This window comes from Lytechinus pictus, unplaced genomic scaffold (assembly GCF_037042905.1).
Source record: "Lytechinus pictus isolate F3 Inbred unplaced genomic scaffold, Lp3.0 scaffold_20, whole genome shotgun sequence".
NCBI lineage: Eukaryota > Metazoa > Echinodermata > Echinoidea > Temnopleuroida > Toxopneustidae > Lytechinus > Lytechinus pictus.
Genome location: NW_026974141.1, coordinates 8,583,930 through 8,597,794, shown reverse-complemented (window position 1 = coordinate 8,597,794; position 13,865 = coordinate 8,583,930).

Below are 13,865 nucleotides of genomic sequence, written 5' to 3'. Positions count from 1 at the left end.
AATAAATAAAAAATATGATGGAATTCGATAAAGGAGATAAAGAGATAAGTAGGGAGTTTGCGCAACTACTTCGCAGACGCATTCTGGAACGTAGAGAGTCTTCATTACAAAGCAGCCTTTGTCGAAAATCTGTTTATCAAAACATCGTTGTCGTCTGGGACTCTGGACAAACGAAATATTATTTACAATATTTCGTCAGCTCCCAACCTTAAAACGATCTGCTCTCCCGGTTCGTCAATTTTCGACAAAGGCCTTTGAGCTGTTCATTGTGATTTGATGGGCATTTCAATATATTTACTATGTTTTAGAATCCGTCCCCGATGCAATTGCGAAAACTCGCTATTGAGGAGATTGAGTGAGACTCATATTGAAGGAGAGAGAGAAAGAGACGGGGAAGATGAAAGAAGACTGTGAGGGAGCGCGATAAAGAAGGAGAGACGAGCGGAGGAAAAGGGGGAACAGATGAATATAGAAAGTGAGAGAGATTGACAGAGAAAGATAGCCATACGTCCGTAGAAAATACATATGAATGAAAGAAGGGACTCGAGATAGATAAAAGAGGGGGTTCCATAACATTTGCTCCAGCGACAATTGCTCCGAAGGAAAATCTGCACGTTAAGCCAAGCATAAACCTAATCTCAAAACATAAATAAACCATAATCCTTATCTTCGCATTATTCTGAATCAAAAACTCTATTACAATCCTAACTCTAACCCAATACCCTCTGAGATATTAAGACCGGATTAAATGTCGCAGGAGCGAATGTCGTGTCACCAAAAGGGTAAGAGCATGGAGAGAGAGAGAGAGCGAGGGGGGGGGGTAAATAAAATAAAATGCGAGAGATCAACACAGCAAACAAAGAGATTAATATGAGAAATAAAGGGAATCAGATCGAGTTAGAAAAATAAGGGATGAATATGAGGGGGATGGTGGAAAGATATGTTTTATTCATTACCTCTCTCTGTCATTTTTTTTTCAAAAAATCCAGCCATAAAATGTAATAAAGGAGAGATCTGGGTGTGTTTGAGTCTATAGAGTCATATAGAGTGTGAGAGAGTAGGGGTGTGTGGGTGAACAAGCACCCACACGAGCAACTGGGGACGTACACACATTCCATACATGCAATTATTCCCACTGTCTCGATTCGCACCACAACTGAAACGGTGATCTTAATCGTGTAGTAATTGTCGGGATCGTACCAGATCAGTCGTGGCAACAGTATTGATCGTACGAATTGTTTGAATTTTTTTTCTTAGTAACGAAAGGCAAATCCTGGCATTTCTTAAGGGACCGCACAACAGTAGGAACGGAGAACACACGGCGAACTTTGGACGACCCCGATTCAATACCAATCGTAAATTGCCCCGAATCTCGTGCTTTTGCAAAATAATAAAAAAAAAATGATAAAAGTCCTTGTTTCACAACAAAACAAAGTTGTGCTCTAAGCCAAAAAGGGGTCACGGTGTATTGAGTAAAACTTTTTATCTTCTTCATAATTTATTAAAAGTTAATTTTTCTAATTGATTTTGACATCATATTTAGAAATAATATCATACTCTACCCCTTTTCCAGGCGCGGATCCGGGGGGGGGGTGAAGGTGCGCTAGCCCCCGTAGGATTTTTTAAAAGAGGGAAGAAAAAGAGACGAATTTACCTTCAATATAAGTGAAACCTTTTCTTCTTCTTCTTCTTTTGTTTGCTTGTTAAATTTCCAACGTTTAAAATGGGCCAGCCCTTTCTTACAATCCTGGATCCTGTAGCACCCCGTAGTATTTCAACTCTGGATCCGCGCCTGTTTTCCCTTGCCCTTTTCTGTCTATTTCTCATTTTTCCCATGATGGTGATCATGGTGGAATATCGCAAACACAATCATGGACATTGTTCACCCATCTGAAGTGACAAAGGAAATATTTCCAGAACAGCGCCTAGCTAATTGCATTTAGTGTTCTTGTATTCCGGAACACTAATTGCATTTAGACGATGCCGCCCTCTTTGACACTTATTGTCCCATGTTTCAGCCAACTCTGAAGACAATCAGAGTGAACACATGGGCTCAATCAAACGCGTAGCTAAGAGATGCTGTATCTGCCCATTCATGTTGAATACTAAATATTTCTTAAACACACCACTCAGCACATCAATTGCAAATCTTCATTGTGTATTATTATACAGATTATGACTGATGGGGTGTGTAATATAAACATTCTTTAGACCGCCGGATATATATTTTCCCAAGGGAAAATATGATCACGAGGGAAAATATAAATCATTTAGGCGGTCCAAAATTTTTTTTTTTACACACCCCATCAGTCAATATCTGTTATATTACATAGCCTTGAATGATGAAGATAGATCTAACGTTAAATCTAAACTTAAAGTTAGGTCTACAGTGCGTGCAGTAGATCAGTTGTGTATGATATTCACAGTGACTGATGGAAATGGTATAAGTAATGTTAGTCTAACGCATTGAATGCCCATTTTCTAATCAAAATCAAGTTTGTTTAGGCCTAACTTGTTAGATCTAATTTAGAGTCCAGGTCCAGGACCCAAGACAGATCAGGAATGATTTTTGAGCCATGATCAGGTGCAGATTCTGATCTAGATCTAATTGGGGATGAGATAAACATGACTAAGTTAGATCTAGATCTATGTCAGACTACTGTTGGTGGTGGTCGATCCTGATCTTCCTGTTGTCGAACCAGGTCCAGGACCAAATCTAACTAGATCTAGAATCTAATGTTTTGCTAACACTAACTTACATTGTCGTTAGCAAGAATTAACGTTAGATTAGATTCTAGTCTAGATCTACTCTAACTTTTAGACTCTAGCCTAGATCTATATCTAACACGTTAAAAAGTTAGACCTAACTTTACTAGATCTACTTACCCAATTTTATTGTCCAAAAGTTGATCTAATTATTCCTCATTGCTCATCGGACATCACCACAAATCTTTGACGTACATTGTAAGGCCTAGACCAAATCCAAAAGTTTTAAAAGTAAGCTAGGCTTCAGTCTCTATCTGCTAAACTAACTGTTAATTCATTGGCTCCACTCACCAATAGGCCTACGGTATCCAGAATTTATTAGATAAATCCGCAGAATTTCAGAAATGACGGTTATTCCTGTCTACACAAATAACTGAAGGCCTAACGTTAGATGTAACTCGTAGTAGGCTCGTCGTCGGACTCAGCTCAATTAAATTCCGCGGCATGTTACGTTCGAAGAGTGTTGATCGATTGCAAACGATCGCTACTTCAGTCCCACATGTGTTATTTCCGTGTAATTGGTAACGTCTAATCAACAAAAGGGCGCCATACACGGAGAAAAATAATAATATTCATGGACCGGCTGGGAAAATACATTGATTTCGAGCATGTCACGTGACGCGCTATGGACCAATCGCGATTGGCTATCTGTCTTGGCTATCTGTCTTGGCTAACTAATATATCTCATTACTTGCGCACACAAGAATGTGCCACACACGATCGATCAGACATAAAGAAATATCACACGAGTAGCCGCAAGGAAATCCCAATTGCTGCTCACTTCAGTTCTAACATGGAGGTAACAAGAATGGAGTGACAACGATATGCAAATAGCTTCCAATTTCTAGAGAAGTAATGCAATGTAGCATCTGGTGGCGACCTGTGGTGCCGCCAATTTCATGGGAAAACTGGAAATTGATTTGTGGTGAAAAAAAAAAACTGGGATATTTCCATTTTTATTTGAGCACAAACATAGATATTGAAAACATGACGAAATATACATCAAAGGCGTATTGTGTCCTGAAACTGGGCGAAATATTGAATGATTATCAGACCACAGGTAGCGAAAAGTAATTATCTTTACAAAAGCATGCTTCCTTTTGTAATTCGCCTGTAAGTCAGTAGTTAGGCAGGGATCTTTTATCTACAATATGCAAGAAATATGCAACGAAACACAAATGCAACATATTTTATCACTGCGGAATCAAAGTGGCTAAAAAGGAAAGTGTTGGATGGTTCTCCATGTCTTAAAACTCCTTGGTTCTAATAATCACTCCACTGACAGGTGACATTCAAATCGTAGGAATAAAAACTAATCAGAAAACACTAAGAATCAATCATACTAAAACGAGAATCATACTGGATTCTGAAACTTACACTTGCAAAGTGAGACTGTTTGCTTATTTATCAATTATCATGCGAATTATCAACATCTTTTTTTCTGGATCTAGATGTGTACACTGCTAGAACGATTGGTATGAATTACTCAACGACTCGTCATCATTTGAACTAATTTGATATAAAATCTTATATCGCGTTTATAGAGTTTTATTTACTTATTACTAAAGTGTAAGAAACTATGTTTTCCTCATCATCCTCCAGCTTACGATATATATTTCATGAATATTCATATTCATTGTGACATATACGCGCATTACCAATGCGCTTTACGCTTTCACCACCCAGCAACCAATGTTTTCATTTTGCAATTTGCGACAATTCCATTGAGAACGAGACAGAATGCATGTAGGTATCCTACTTCATGTCATAATAGTAGTAGTTACAGGTATGTCTTCTTCATTTGATTGTGTTTGTTTAGAAATTTAATTATTGGTTATTTATCTATTTTAAGGTGAGAGGAATTACATAATAGTGTTTGCATGGTTTGGCATATTCGGGGCCAATTTCGAGGTTTTGCAGCTCTTGTCTTTTCTTTTTTCAAAGTTTTATTTGTTATTATTTTGATATTATAATGTGAAAAGACACTCGTTGATAATAATTAAGAAGGGAACAACTAAGACAGAATGAGAAAAAGGATAAATCTTTTTTTTCTAAATGCAGTCAAAGTTTAACTGTGTGACCTGTAGATTCTTTTTTTAATAATCTAACATGGATGGCGTATGGAGAGCATACTTTTTTTTCTCTGATATCTTTCAAATTCTGCTTCGATGGACTCGAACTTGACGTCCGAGTCAGGGCGGCTTTTCCCTTTAAGTATTCCTTCTTCATGTATTGTCTGGCGGCCATGATATACGTACAAACATTAATAATGTTTGTTGCGTGAGTCCACACCATATATCATTCCTTGCGACGAGGTTAGCTCGCCTGTCATTTTTGTGTGGGTATGTGTGTGTGTGTGTTCGTGTGTTTAGAAAACGACGTGTGAATATGATATGCAATATACAGCAATGAACAACCCGGACTATTATTAGAGTTAGATTCTAAATCCTTTAGATTCGTTCTATATATTACATACCATCATTTGTGGTAGGTTGATGTATGTAATGTACGTCATAAACGATAAAAGGCGCTAATAAAGATACATAGTAGAATTTGATGAAATTTATGAAAAAATGACTCCGTACTAATGAATCTGTATATTAATAAGATAAATTAATAGAGAGATGAATAGCTACACTGCAAACTAATTATGAGCATTATCAAGGGCATGTATTCATAACAGGTCTAAAAAATAATGACGGGAAATGGGTTGTTTCTTAAGTCTCTACCTAGAGGTACTCCATTCATGTTCTAAATGACGCGTTGTTGAAATCTAATCTCTCCCTTGGAAATACGAATAAGCCTACAGTCTATCGAGCCATAAAATTGGCAGGAGCCGTGGAAGCGTGGGGGATGGGGGGCTTCAGCCCCCCCCCCCACTTTTTTCCAAAACCGTGTACAAAATCGGAAAAATTACCATATGATTGTGATTTTGTGCATGGTCAGCCCCCCACTTTGAAAACCGTTCCGCGGATTTCCTAAAATCCCATTTCATTTGAATCTATATAATTTTTCCCTTTGTATCCTCAGGCAAAAAGCGCTCTATAAATCCAGCTATTATTGTTATTATTTAATTTTTCGAGATTCACGCACCGACATCGACCGCCCGTGCAATAGCATATAACAAATATATGATAATGAAGGTCTACGTCATCCGAATAATGCGCGTCTACTCAACCGCATCGCGAAAACATGGTTTACATCTTCACCGAGATGGATTTTAATGAACATTTTTTTCTTCTTTAATTACATTTATTTTCATCCATTCATTTGATAATCATAGCAAAGCGGTGTCATTTTTTAGGTAAATATAATAATAACATTTAAAAAAATCATTACAGTATTATTATAAGATTATTTGCCCGACATGGCGTCCACAATATCGACCACCGGACAGTAGGAAATAAAACCCCTAAACCAAAGAAGTCGTTTACGTTGGCATAGCAACCAAGCATCTGGATGATATTGAACCTCCGTGACTGGATGAATCAACGTTATTGTTCAATTTCTTGTCGTAAAATGGAGATGCTCATAACCGTCAAGACCTAATTAAAATCAGTCTCTGATCAAAAGAATACGCTGCCGACTGCGCTTTCCCCAAAATACATCGCGTTCTATATTAATAAAAAGGCAATAACTTTCATAATCGTGAAAAAAAAAAGGGGGGATAGCAACAATTAGATGGCTTCCCATATAGTTGTGTGACTACAATGTATTGCGCAATGCCAGGATTGTGCATCCAGGGGCATTAGTGTTGCATGTCCATTTTATGATAATAATGTTTTATGTACCTTTGAGATTTTTTTTAATTGCATTTCGCACGATGTCGACATATTCAAACGTTCGAACGTTACCGTTATATGTGAGCTCGTATATATAATATATAATGCTTTCTATTCTTAATTTTCCTTGAATATCATTGCCTTTTATTTCCTGCTCTTATATAGATATTAAATATATATGTATACACCCTAAACACACACGCATATGCATAAATATCTATATATATATATATATATATATACATATGTATATGTACATATATATATATATATATAAAAGAGGCAAAGTGGTAATGCATTGTACTTAGTTCCAACAGAGTTTATTTTGAAGTCCAAATTTTCGACGTAAAACACACGTCTTCTTCATGGATACAATATATATATATACAGTGCGTCCCAGAAAAAACGAAACCGAGATTAAGCGATGAATTATCATAACTTAATCACAAATACAATAGACAAATGACCTACCAATGTAAAGCTTAGAATCCCCTCTTTCATCTGATATTACTTAGAATATTCCTCATTCACGCATGAGTGAGCAAAAACAATTTGAAGAAAGGATACCAAAAACTCATTTGGAGGGGGTATCTGAATTTCAAAAAGAAAATCACATGCCTAAAAAGTTCAATATTTGCTCTTTTATTTGATACCTTAATCACAAAAAATGGTCAAGAAGTAAAAAAGTTATGTTCCCTCGAAACAATGCTTGTATTACCATACTTTCATTAAATAAACGTGTTTTCACCGGTTTCCCACAGGAGCTATCGCATGGTTAACAAAAGACTTAATGCATGGCTGATCGTCAACAAAACGGAGTGTCAAGTGAGTTTGAACGCTTGCCTGTAGAACCACTTCATTTTATGAAATTATTGAAATTCAAGCCTTATTTCAAATAACCAGAACTTTGTTATTTCTTGACCATTTTCTGTAATTGAGGTATCAAATTAAAGAGCAGATATTGAACTTTTTAACAATGTGGTTTTCTTTTTTAAACCCAGATACAGCCAGCCAAATTACTTTTTGGTGTCCCCTCTTCAAATTGTTTTTGCTCACTCATGCGTGAATGAGAAATAATCTAAGTAATTTTAGATGAAAGAGGGGATTCTAAGCTTTACAATGGTAGGTCATTTGTCTATTTTATTTGTGATAAAGTTATGATAAATCATCGCTTAATCTCGGTTTCGTTTTTTCTGGGACGCACTGTATATATATATATATATATAAACCCCTTAAAAAGAGTTTGGAAATCTGTGTTTGGCCATTAATTTCTCCCATGTCCCAATTCTACTCTATGCATATTTGACATCATTCAAAAGATCATTTAATTATCTTTTAAATGATATTATGCTTGTTATGATTATACCATCACGAAAGGAGCAGGAATCAAAAGTGTTGGGTGAGGTCTGAATTGAAAAGCTGCAAAACGAGCAGAAATAGTGATGAAGGGTCAATATAGAACATGATTCTTTTGTCTGTGTCTATAGAGATGAAAATCCATTTAAATCAAGCCCCTGCTTCTTCATTTTGTATGTTTTATTGTGGTTTATGTTGTGATGGTTCTGTGAGATAACATGGTTTGAGTCGTGGTTTGAAATACCCATGCATATTTGTTTGTTGTGTGTTCGCTTGTGCAGAGGTGTGTTTGATTCCATGTTAATGTTGATGTTAAGGTGCATGAAAACAATTAAAAGAAACCGCTGAGAAACTCACTAAGTGACTTTCAATATTGTGTCATTTTGCAACTTATTGAATTTTGACCTTGCCCCCACATTTCAAGGCACTGCACCTCCATGTGAACCATAATCATATCATGTATGGTATTATTTTAAAGAGAATAAATTATCTATTCATTGATATTAAATACACATTGATATTAACTAAAACCGAGGAGGGATTGTCGATCAAAATCAAAAGAAACCGCTGATAAACTCACTCATCACCACGGAAAAATAAACGGTGACTTCCAATATTGTGTCATTTTGCAACTTTTGAATTTTGACCTTGCCCCCACATTTCAAGGCACTGCACCTCCATGTGAACCATAATCATATCATGTATGGTATTATTTTAAAGAGAATAAATGATCTATTCATTGATATTAAATACACATTGATATTAACTAAAACCGAGGAGGGATTATCGATCAAAATCAAAAGAAACCGCTGATAAACTCACTCATCACCACGGAAAAATAAACGGTGACTTCCAATATTGTGTCATTTTGCAACTTTTGAATTTTGACCTTGCCCCCACATTTCAAGGCACTGCACCTCCATGTGAACCATAATCATATCATGTAGGGTATCATTTTAAAGAGAATTAAATGATCTATGCAGTGATATTAATTACATATTGATATTCACTAAAAACCGAGGTAGATTATCGATCAAAGTCAGATTTCCAAATTTTTTTGAGGAGTTTATATATATGTATATGAGTATATTTTGTGAAAGAAATGGATGAAGAGAACAATGGTAGGCGTAGCTTATTAAAATCAAGGTTCCCCGGAGCTATCTGCCCTTTGAAAAAATTGGTAATGCCGAAAAAAATGTGTCTGCCGGGAATCGAACCCAGGCCCCTTTGAACGCCGGGGCCTTAACCACTAGACCACCGAGACGGGTTAGTTGCTAGGGCGACCCCGATCCGATTGACCGTCAGATAGACAGATTTTCGACACTTTACCAATTATAATTTCCTTTGTCGGGTGTAGGTGGGTTTTGAACAATGACGAGCCGCCATGCCTCAGCTGGACGCCCTGTTCCTGGAACGCCGTGTGCGGCGCTCATCACATCTTAAGCTTTTTCGGAACATTTCATTAACTTTCGTTAGCAGAATCTTTGTCGTCACTAAATAACACTCGTTTTTTATGTTGGCATTTTTCATTTTTTGGGGGAAATACATCGATACAACACTGAATGGTTTAACTTACATATCACTGACTTGAAATTAAAAAAGTTGAAACTGATTACAAAGAAAATACGGTTTTTTATTATATGTCGTTTTTTTATGACGTTTTTTTTTTTACCCCTTTACCATGATACGTTCGGGGGGAGCCACTTCCTTTCAAAGATGCACAACATGATTGTCCAAGAAAACTCGTAAAGCCGGTTTAAGTTTCATCGTCGGGCGATATCTGTGCGTACAAAAGAATGGGTATCAATAGCAACTAATTTATTATTCTTTATTTTCAATGAATACTCAGGCGTTGTTGTTTTTAGTAGGTTTTCTCATAGTGTAAAAAACGTCCCCCGGGTACAGAGGTTTTGTTGCTCTCGGGTACTTTCCGATTTGAGAATTATCTTGTTCGTTTTGATCATCGTACACGTTTTTTATTCGGAAAAGAAAACGCAGCTATATTTAGTGCATCACATATGTGCACACTGCATATCGCATATGTGGGTCATCATTGACATTGTTCGCCGTATTATTCAGGTGATGGGTAAGTGAAAAGTATGGTCGTGAGACCTTACTTTGCGCGTGACCATATTTCGTGGACGGTCGTATATCTCAGAAAGTACTTAATATCGTGAAAATCTGATATCACTACCAGAAAAGGCGGTCAAAAATTACCCTGTAGTGAAAGTTTCTAGTTGATAAGATTGGAATTTGTTTAAGCTAGGGCTAGGCGATTGGGCAGGCGCGCGCACCTGCCTCGGCAGATCCTCGCCCATGCGCCCACCACCAACTTAGCACTTAGCAGGCAGGGTAGGACGTCGGACACATCCACACATAAACATCTCCAACTAAAGTGAGTCCACTAACTTTCACTTCCAATCTAAAAAAACACAATGTGAGAGGATGTATTCCCTGTATGGGCAGTGCATACTCTCACCACCCAAATTTTTTTATCAACAACTGTCCCTTTTCCAGCCAAACGTTCTCTGCTCTTTAATTAATGATTAACATGGGCAGTGAAACCTGATCTTATCCTCAGCATCCTAACATAGCTTCAAACCACTACCTCTCTCTAAAAAACGCCCATTATCAACCACAATACAATCCATGAAATAAGCACAATTTCAACACAAAACAAAACCAAACAGCCTGTGTATCCATTGACATCTTTTATGATTGATAAGATATCCAAGGATTTGGACATGTTCAAAATCATCACCCCCACCCCATGTGCGCCACAAATTCTACACCCTACACATACTATAAAAGCCCCCTTTCAGCTCACCAAACGCAACATATGTTATTCATATCTGGTTCCAAAATACACTGGATCAAAGCTCTTGCTTTGATACAGTACACGTATGGGAGAAAGTATACAAATGTGTGAAATTATACATGTACAACAGCTTTGGCAACTCTTTTATTTAAATATTTTGTGGAAGAAATGGATGAAGAGAACAATGGTAGGCGTAGCTTAAATCAAGGTTCCCCAGAGCTATCTGCCCTTTGGAAAAATTGGTAATGCCGAACATATGTCTCTGCCGGGAATCGAACCCGGGCCCCCAGCTTTGAACGCCGCACAGTAGGCCAGAATGAGTTGAAAGTGCGCCAAAATTATATTCCGAGTTAGATTTTCACTTTAACATGTTGATTATGGGTAATTTTGGGCGTAGAATCGACTGAACATAATTTAAAGCCGATATGACGTCACCTTGATACCAAATTTTGATTGGCTACTTAAAACCTATCTGTGAAAAGACAAATTACGCTAAACAATGTGTAGTATATAAACTTTGTGTTATGTGCTACTTTAAGATTGACCAGAGTGAATGTTGGTTTATGCTTCTCACATGCCTAAAAAGTGTGTATGAGATGCCAAAAACTATTTTATGGCATCAAAATGATCATTAATTAGATTTATAAAAAAAACTTTAAAATCTGAAAAATATTAACCATGCTTTATCAAGCTGTGTTGACTTGTGTAAAACGCAGAGTATATAACACCACGAATGTATCACTATGGGGAGGGATTTGGCTGAAATTATTCTACAAGTAAGTTTTATCTCTGGAAGAGTTGGGGGTATAGCCCTTATTTGCGTTAGCAACCTTTATTTTGTTTACATTATGCCCGGAATTCTTGTCATTTTCATGGCCAATGGAAGGGGAATCGTCCTCGCCGTGCAAAAGCGAACGGCAATGTACACCCATACGGTGCGCTACGACGACTGCGCAGTATAAAATGACCGTTTTTTAACAGGTTTTTGGGGGTGTTGTGTCAAGTAAAATCGGCTCTAACATGAAAACGGGCAAAAACGGGCAGCTAAATTTGGTATCGACTTAAAGCTTAAACATCTGGCAAAATGATGATGATAGAATTTAGACAAAAAACCACGGAAATACAAACGTTTCTAATGTAAATGCAAAAAACATGGATTTTCAGCCTATTTCGAGGAATAATCATCATGTAAACCTCCTGAAAGGTGTCTTTTATCTACATTGAACCCTTTCACACGAAAAAAGAATATATCAGGGTTATGTGGGAGCCATTTCAGATTCCTACATGAAAAACCTCCTGTGAAATGGCCTGTTTTTCAACTAGGTTGTCATATACGCGACATTTCGCAAAATGTCACATTTTACGATTTGAGGTAGGAAATTAACATCCTTTATGCAAATTCCGGAATTAAATATTTTGCTAAAGTATTCTTCAAAGTGTTGTCTTTCAGCTTGGCATGACAAAAATTAAAAATCTGAAATTGCCCAAAATGACTTTTGGCGCACTTTTGTTTCGCCCCGGCCCACTGTGCGCCGGTGCCTTAGTGTCGAATATAGTGTCGAAAATCTGTCAATCTAACGGTCAATCGGATCGGGGTCGCCCTAGCCACTAACCCGTCTCTGTGGTCTAGTGGTTAAGGCACCGGCGTTCAAAGCTGGGGGCCCGGGTTCAATTCCCGGCAGACACATTTTTTCGGCATTACCAATTTTTTCAAAGGGCAGATAGCTCTGGGGAACCTTGATTTACGCTACGCCTACCATTGTTCTCTTCATCCATTTCTTTCACAAAATATTTAAATAAAAGAGTTGCAAATGCTGTTGTACTTGTACAATTTCACACATTTGTATACTTTCTCCCATACGTATACTGTATCAAAGCAATAGCTTTGATCCAGCTGAGGCATGGCGGTTCGTTATTGTTCAAAACCCACCTACACCCGACAAAGGAAATTATAATTGGTATAGTGTCGAAAATCTGTCTATCTGACGGTCAATCGGATCGGGGTCGCCCTAGCCACTAACTCGTCTCTGTGGTCCAGTGGTTAAGGCACCGGCGTTCAAAGCTGGGGGCCCGGTTTCGATTCCCGGCAGACACATTTTTTCGGCATTACCAATTTTTCCAAAGGGCAGATAGCTCTGGGGAACCTTGATTTAAGCTACGCATACCATTGTTCTCTTCATCCATTTCTTTCACAAAATATTTAAATAAAAGAGTTGCCAAAGCTGTTGTACATGTATAATTTCACACATATGTATACATATATATATATATATATATATATATACATACATATATTTTGTTTATGTTTATGGTAACTCCCGCAGGAACTCGGCCGGACAGCATTTTGCTGGTAAACGCCAAGTTGGTATATAACCAATTACCGAGGAAACATTTTACCTCTAGGTTAATCAGTCATAGTGGCTGACGTTATAGACGACAGATATCACTCTCGGGCCTATTTTTGTCAAAGTGGCTACAATGGCAGAGTTGGGATCCGAAGTCACAACCTTGCGACTATATATATGAGTCCAATGCTCTAACCACTGGACCACACGACCCACAGTGTCTACACGATTTATATGTACACTACATACAGCAAAAAAAAATATCCTAAGTTGGCCATCATAAGATAATATATATCATATGAAAGAGGGAAGTATAGCAATTGTTTTGCACCTAGTTGGAAATTGTGATTGGTCACGCATGAACGATTATTAATCATGAAATGCAAAAATGCATATTTTAAGACCTTGCTGTGATTATTGAAGCGTAGCGCGCAACGCTCAATTGATCATGACTTGTTTCCTTTTTCTGAGTGATGAGATGATATGCTTTAATTTCATATACAATTCTTAATATTTCAGCCAGTTGTACGGATTTTGTTAACTATTTTAAACCAATTTGATGTCTGACTGCTGTTGCCTCATTGACTTTTGTAAATGGCTGTAATTAGTTTAATTTTTCATATTTCATTTCTTGTCAAAATGAATATATGAAAATATGCATTATCACACAGCGTGACCCATAACAGTTTGCAAATTGATTGAAAACAGACTATACCTTTCTCTTTCATATTATATATCATTCATTAGCGTTTATGAAAGCCAGGTTACATTTTTTACTTTTATCATATATATATATAT